At 51.1% G+C, this 4,747-nt stretch overlaps 18 non-coding genes across 18 annotated transcripts; all 18 read right to left on the reverse strand.

The window, feature by feature from the left end:
• Positions 1-173: 173 nt before the first annotated feature.
• LOC116009297 lies at positions 174-292 on the reverse strand. The gene has a single exon (XR_004096569.1). It is a non-coding gene; the product is annotated as a 5S ribosomal RNA (ribosomal RNA).
• A 137-nt stretch (positions 293-429) lies between these two features.
• LOC116008828 lies at positions 430-548 on the reverse strand. Its single transcript, XR_004096183.1, has one exon. It is a non-coding gene; the product is annotated as a 5S ribosomal RNA (ribosomal RNA).
• A 137-nt stretch (positions 549-685) lies between these two features.
• Positions 686-804, reverse strand: LOC116009298. The gene has a single exon (XR_004096570.1). It is a non-coding gene; the product is annotated as a 5S ribosomal RNA (ribosomal RNA).
• Positions 805-941: 137 nt separating this feature from the next.
• Positions 942-1,060, reverse strand: LOC116008805. The gene has a single exon (XR_004096161.1). It is a non-coding gene; the product is annotated as a 5S ribosomal RNA (ribosomal RNA).
• A 137-nt stretch (positions 1,061-1,197) lies between these two features.
• LOC116008617 lies at positions 1,198-1,316 on the reverse strand. The gene has a single exon (XR_004095989.1). It is a non-coding gene; the product is annotated as a 5S ribosomal RNA (ribosomal RNA).
• A 137-nt stretch (positions 1,317-1,453) lies between these two features.
• On the reverse strand, positions 1,454-1,572 carry LOC116008619. Its single transcript, XR_004095991.1, has one exon. It is a non-coding gene; the product is annotated as a 5S ribosomal RNA (ribosomal RNA).
• A 137-nt stretch (positions 1,573-1,709) lies between these two features.
• On the reverse strand, positions 1,710-1,828 carry LOC116008620. Its single transcript, XR_004095992.1, has one exon. It is a non-coding gene; the product is annotated as a 5S ribosomal RNA (ribosomal RNA).
• A 137-nt stretch (positions 1,829-1,965) lies between these two features.
• On the reverse strand, positions 1,966-2,084 carry LOC116008621. Its single transcript, XR_004095993.1, has one exon. It is a non-coding gene; the product is annotated as a 5S ribosomal RNA (ribosomal RNA).
• A 137-nt stretch (positions 2,085-2,221) lies between these two features.
• Positions 2,222-2,340, reverse strand: LOC116008622. Its single transcript, XR_004095994.1, has one exon. It is a non-coding gene; the product is annotated as a 5S ribosomal RNA (ribosomal RNA).
• Positions 2,341-2,477: 137 nt separating this feature from the next.
• On the reverse strand, positions 2,478-2,596 carry LOC116008623. The gene has a single exon (XR_004095995.1). It is a non-coding gene; the product is annotated as a 5S ribosomal RNA (ribosomal RNA).
• Positions 2,597-2,733: 137 nt separating this feature from the next.
• On the reverse strand, positions 2,734-2,852 carry LOC116008624. The gene has a single exon (XR_004095996.1). It is a non-coding gene; the product is annotated as a 5S ribosomal RNA (ribosomal RNA).
• Positions 2,853-2,989: 137 nt separating this feature from the next.
• On the reverse strand, positions 2,990-3,108 carry LOC116008625. Its single transcript, XR_004095997.1, has one exon. It is a non-coding gene; the product is annotated as a 5S ribosomal RNA (ribosomal RNA).
• A 137-nt stretch (positions 3,109-3,245) lies between these two features.
• On the reverse strand, positions 3,246-3,364 carry LOC116008626. The gene has a single exon (XR_004095998.1). It is a non-coding gene; the product is annotated as a 5S ribosomal RNA (ribosomal RNA).
• Positions 3,365-3,501: 137 nt separating this feature from the next.
• On the reverse strand, positions 3,502-3,620 carry LOC116008627. Its single transcript, XR_004095999.1, has one exon. It is a non-coding gene; the product is annotated as a 5S ribosomal RNA (ribosomal RNA).
• A 137-nt stretch (positions 3,621-3,757) lies between these two features.
• LOC116008629 lies at positions 3,758-3,876 on the reverse strand. Its single transcript, XR_004096000.1, has one exon. It is a non-coding gene; the product is annotated as a 5S ribosomal RNA (ribosomal RNA).
• A 137-nt stretch (positions 3,877-4,013) lies between these two features.
• LOC116008588 lies at positions 4,014-4,132 on the reverse strand. The gene has a single exon (XR_004095961.1). It is a non-coding gene; the product is annotated as a 5S ribosomal RNA (ribosomal RNA).
• Positions 4,133-4,269: 137 nt separating this feature from the next.
• On the reverse strand, positions 4,270-4,388 carry LOC116009299. Its single transcript, XR_004096571.1, has one exon. It is a non-coding gene; the product is annotated as a 5S ribosomal RNA (ribosomal RNA).
• A 138-nt stretch (positions 4,389-4,526) lies between these two features.
• LOC116008371 lies at positions 4,527-4,645 on the reverse strand. The gene has a single exon (XR_004095759.1). It is a non-coding gene; the product is annotated as a 5S ribosomal RNA (ribosomal RNA).
• Positions 4,646-4,747: the final 102 nt, after the last annotated feature.

A 4,747-nucleotide genomic window follows, 5' to 3' on the forward strand; every position in this document is an offset into this window, starting at 1 on the left:
GGGATCCGGTGCATTAGTGCTGGTACGATCGCATCCGTCATGTACTGCGCGCAAAATGTACTTGAACCTCTCTCTCCGCGCAACTTCTCTCGCTTAGAGGTTTAGAGGTTTAAAAGGATAGTACCCTTAGCGAGCGGTCCAGCGGTTTAAAAGAAAGATTAAAAAGAGGGTGGGGGATGCAACACGAGGACTTCCCAGGGGGTCACCCATCCTAGTACTACTCTCGCCCAAGCACGCTTAACTTCGGAGTTCTGATGGGATCCGGTGCATTAGTGCTGGTATGATCGCATCCGTCACGTACTGCGCGCAAAATGTACTTGACCCTCTCTCTCCGCGCAACTTCTCTCGCTTAGCGGTTTAGCGGTTTAAAAGGATAGTACCCTTAGTGAGCGGTCCAGCGGTTTAAAAGAAAAATTGAAAAGAGGGTGGGGGATGCAACACAAGGACTTCCAAGAGGGTCACCCATCCTTGTACTATTCTCGCCCAAGCACGCTTTACTTCTGAGTTCTGATGGGATCCGGTGCATTAGTGCTGGTATGATCGCATCCGTCACGTACTGCGCGCAAAATGTACTTGACCCTCTCTCTCCGCGCAACTTCTCTCGCTTAGCGGTTTAGCGGTTTAAAAGGATAGTACCCTTAGCGAGCGGTCCAGCGGTTTAAAAGAAAGATTAAAAAGAGTGTGGGGGATGCAACACGAGGACTTCCCAGGGGGTCACCCATCCTAGTACTACTCTCGCCCAAGCACGCTTAACTTCGGAGTTCTGATGGGATCCGGTGCATTAGTGCTGGTATGATCGCATCCGTCACGTACTGCGCGCAAAATGTACTTGACCCTCTCTCTCCGCGCAACTTCTCTCGCTTAGCGGTTTAGCGGTTTAAAAGGATAGTACCCTTAGCGAGCGGTCCAGCGGTTTAAAAGAAAGATTAAAAAGAGTGTGGGGGATGCAACACGAGGACTTCCCAGGGGGTCACACATCCTAGTACTACTCTCGCCCAAGCACGCTTAAATTCGGAGTTCTGATGGGATCCGATGCATTAGTGCTGGTACGATCGCATCCGTCATGTACTGCGCGCAAAATGTACTTGACCCTCTCTCTCCGCGCAACTTCTCTCGCTTAGCGGTTTAGCGGTTTAAAAGGATAGTATCCTTAGCGAGCGGTCCAGCGGTTTAAAAGAAAAATTGAAAAGAGGGTGGGGGATGCAACACGAGGACTTCCCAAGGGGTCACCCATCCTAGTACTACTCTCGCCCAAGCACGCTTAAATTCGGAGTTCTGATGGGATCCGATGCATTAGTGCTGGTACGATCGCATCCGTCACGTACTGCGCGCAAAATGTGCTTGACCCTCTCTCTCCGCGCAACTTCTCTCGCTTAGCGGTTTAGCGGTTTAAAAGGATAGTATCCTTAGCGAGCGGTCCAGCGGTTTAAAAGAAAAATTGAAAAGAGGGTGGGGGATGCAACACGAGGACTTCCCAAGGGGTCACCCATCCTAGTACTACTCTCGCCCAAGCACGCTTAAATTCGGAGTTCTGATGGGATCCGATGCATTAGTGCTGGTACGATCGCATCCGTCACGTACTGCGCGCAAAATGTGCTTGACCCTCTCTCTCCGCGCAACTTCTCTCGCTTAGCGGTTTAGCGGTTTAAAAGGATAGTATCCTTAGCGAGCGGTCCAGCGGTTTAAAAGAAAAATTGAAAAGAGGGTGGGGGATGCAACACGAGGACTTCCCAAGGGGTCACCCATCCTAGTACTACTCTCGCCCAAGCACGCTTAAATTCGGAGTTCTGATGGGATCCGATGCATTAGTGCTGGTACGATCGCATCCGTCACGTACTGCGCGCAAAATGTGCTTGACCCTCTCTCTCCGCGCAACTTCTCTCGCTTAGCGGTTTAGCGGTTTAAAAGGATAGTATCCTTAGCGAGCGGTCCAGCGGTTTAAAAGAAAAATTGAAAAGAGGGTGGGGGATGCAACACGAGGACTTCCCAAGGGGTCACCCATCCTAGTACTACTCTCGCCCAAGCACGCTTAAATTCGGAGTTCTGATGGGATCCGATGCATTAGTGCTGGTACGATCGCATCCGTCACGTACTGCGCGCAAAATGTGCTTGACCCTCTCTCTCCGCGCAACTTCTCTCGCTTAGCGGTTTAGCGGTTTAAAAGGATAGTATCCTTAGCGAGCGGTCCAGCGGTTTAAAAGAAAAATTGAAAAGAGGGTGGGGGATGCAACACGAGGACTTCCCAAGGGGTCACCCATCCTAGTACTACTCTCGCCCAAGCACGCTTAAATTCGGAGTTCTGATGGGATCCGATGCATTAGTGCTGGTACGATCGCATCCGTCACGTACTGCGCGCAAAATGTGCTTGACCCTCTCTCTCCGCGCAACTTCTCTCGCTTAGCGGTTTAGCGGTTTAAAAGGATAGTATCCTTAGCGAGCGGTCCAGCGGTTTAAAAGAAAAATTGAAAAGAGGGTGGGGGATGCAACACGAGGACTTCCCAAGGGGTCACCCATCCTAGTACTACTCTCGCCCAAGCACGCTTAAATTCGGAGTTCTGATGGGATCCGATGCATTAGTGCTGGTACGATCGCATCCGTCACGTACTGCGCGCAAAATGTGCTTGACCCTCTCTCTCCGCGCAACTTCTCTCGCTTAGCGGTTTAGCGGTTTAAAAGGATAGTATCCTTAGCGAGCGGTCCAGCGGTTTAAAAGAAAAATTGAAAAGAGGGTGGGGGATGCAACACGAGGACTTCCCAAGGGGTCACCCATCCTAGTACTACTCTCGCCCAAGCACGCTTAAATTCGGAGTTCTGATGGGATCCGATGCATTAGTGCTGGTACGATCGCATCCGTCACGTACTGCGCGCAAAATGTGCTTGACCCTCTCTCTCCGCGCAACTTCTCTCGCTTAGCGGTTTAGCGGTTTAAAAGGATAGTATCCTTAGCGAGCGGTCCAGCGGTTTAAAAGAAAAATTGAAAAGAGGGTGGGGGATGCAACACGAGGACTTCCCAAGGGGTCACCCATCCTAGTACTACTCTCGCCCAAGCACGCTTAAATTCGGAGTTCTGATGGGATCCGATGCATTAGTGCTGGTACGATCGCATCCGTCACGTACTGCGCGCAAAATGTGCTTGACCCTCTCTCTCCGCGCAACTTCTCTCGCTTAGCGGTTTAGCGGTTTAAAAGGATAGTATCCTTAGCGAGCGGTCCAGCGGTTTAAAAGAAAAATTGAAAAGAGGGTGGGGGATGCAACACGAGGACTTCCCAAGGGGTCACCCATCCTAGTACTACTCTCGCCCAAGCACGCTTAAATTCGGAGTTCTGATGGGATCCGATGCATTAGTGCTGGTACGATCGCATCCGTCACGTACTGCGCGCAAAATGTGCTTGACCCTCTCTCTCCGCGCAACTTCTCTCGCTTAGCGGTTTAGCGGTTTAAAAGGATAGTATCCTTAGCGAGCGGTCCAGCGGTTTAAAAGAAAAATTGAAAAGAGGGTGGGGGATGCAACACGAGGACTTCCCAAGGGGTCACCCATCCTAGTACTACTCTCGCCCAAGCACGCTTAAATTCGGAGTTCTGATGGGATCCGATGCATTAGTGCTGGTACGATCGCATCCGTCACGTACTGCGCGCAAAATGTGCTTGACCCTCTCTCTCCGCGCAACTTCTCTCGCTTAGCGGTTTAGCGGTTTAAAAGGATAGTATCCTTAGCGAGCGGTCCAGCGGTTTAAAAGAAAAATTGAAAAGAGGGTGGGGGATGCAACACGAGGACTTCCCAAGGGGTCACCCATCCTAGTACTACTCTCGCCCAAGCACGCTTAAATTCGGAGTTCTGATGGGATCCGATGCATTAGTGCTGGTACGATCGCATCCGTCACGTACTGCGCGCAAAATGTGCTTGACCCTCTCTCTCCGCGCAACTTCTCTCGCTTAGCGGTTTAGCGGTTTAAAAGGATAGTACCCTTAGCGAGCGGTCCAGCGGTTTAAAAGAAAAATTGAAAAGAGGGTGGGGGATGCAACACAAGGACTTCCCAGAGGGTCACCCATCCTAGTACTATTCTCGCCCAAGCACGCTTTACTTCTGAGTTCTGATGGGATCCGGTGCATTAGTGCTGGTATGATCGCATCCGTCACGTACTGCGCGCAAAATGTACTTGACCCTCTCTCTCCGCGCAACTTCTCTCGCTTAGCGGTTTAGCGGTTTAAAAGGATAGTACCCTTAGCGAGCGGTCCAGCGGTTTAAAAGAAAGATTAAAAAGAGGGTGGGGGATGCAACACGAGGACTTCCCAGGGGGTCACCCATCCTAGTACTACTCTCGCCCAAGCACGCTTAACTTCGGAGTTCTGATGGGATCCGGTGCATTAGTGCTGGTATGATCGCATCCGTCACGTACTGCGCGCAAAATGTACTTGACCCTCTCTCTCCGCGCAACTTCTCTCGCTTAGCGGTTTAGCGGTTTAAAAGGATAGTACCCTTAGCGAGCGGTCCAGCGGTTTAAAAGAAAAGATTAAAAAGATGGTGGGGGATGCAACACGAGGACTTCCCAAGGGGTCACCCATCCTAGTACTACTCTCGCCAAAGCACGCTTAGCTTCGGAGTTCTGATGGGATCCGGTGCATTAGTGCTGGTATGATCGCATCCGTCACGTACTGCGCGCAAAATGTGCTTGACCCTCTCTCTCCGCGCAACTTCTCTCGCTTAGCGGTTTAGCGGTTTAAAAGGATAGTACCCTTAGCGAGCGGT

The sequence above is a fragment of the Ipomoea triloba genome, chromosome 16 (genome assembly GCF_003576645.1).
Source record: "Ipomoea triloba cultivar NCNSP0323 chromosome 16, ASM357664v1".
In the NCBI taxonomy this organism is placed as follows: Eukaryota; Viridiplantae; Streptophyta; class Magnoliopsida; order Solanales; family Convolvulaceae; genus Ipomoea; species Ipomoea triloba.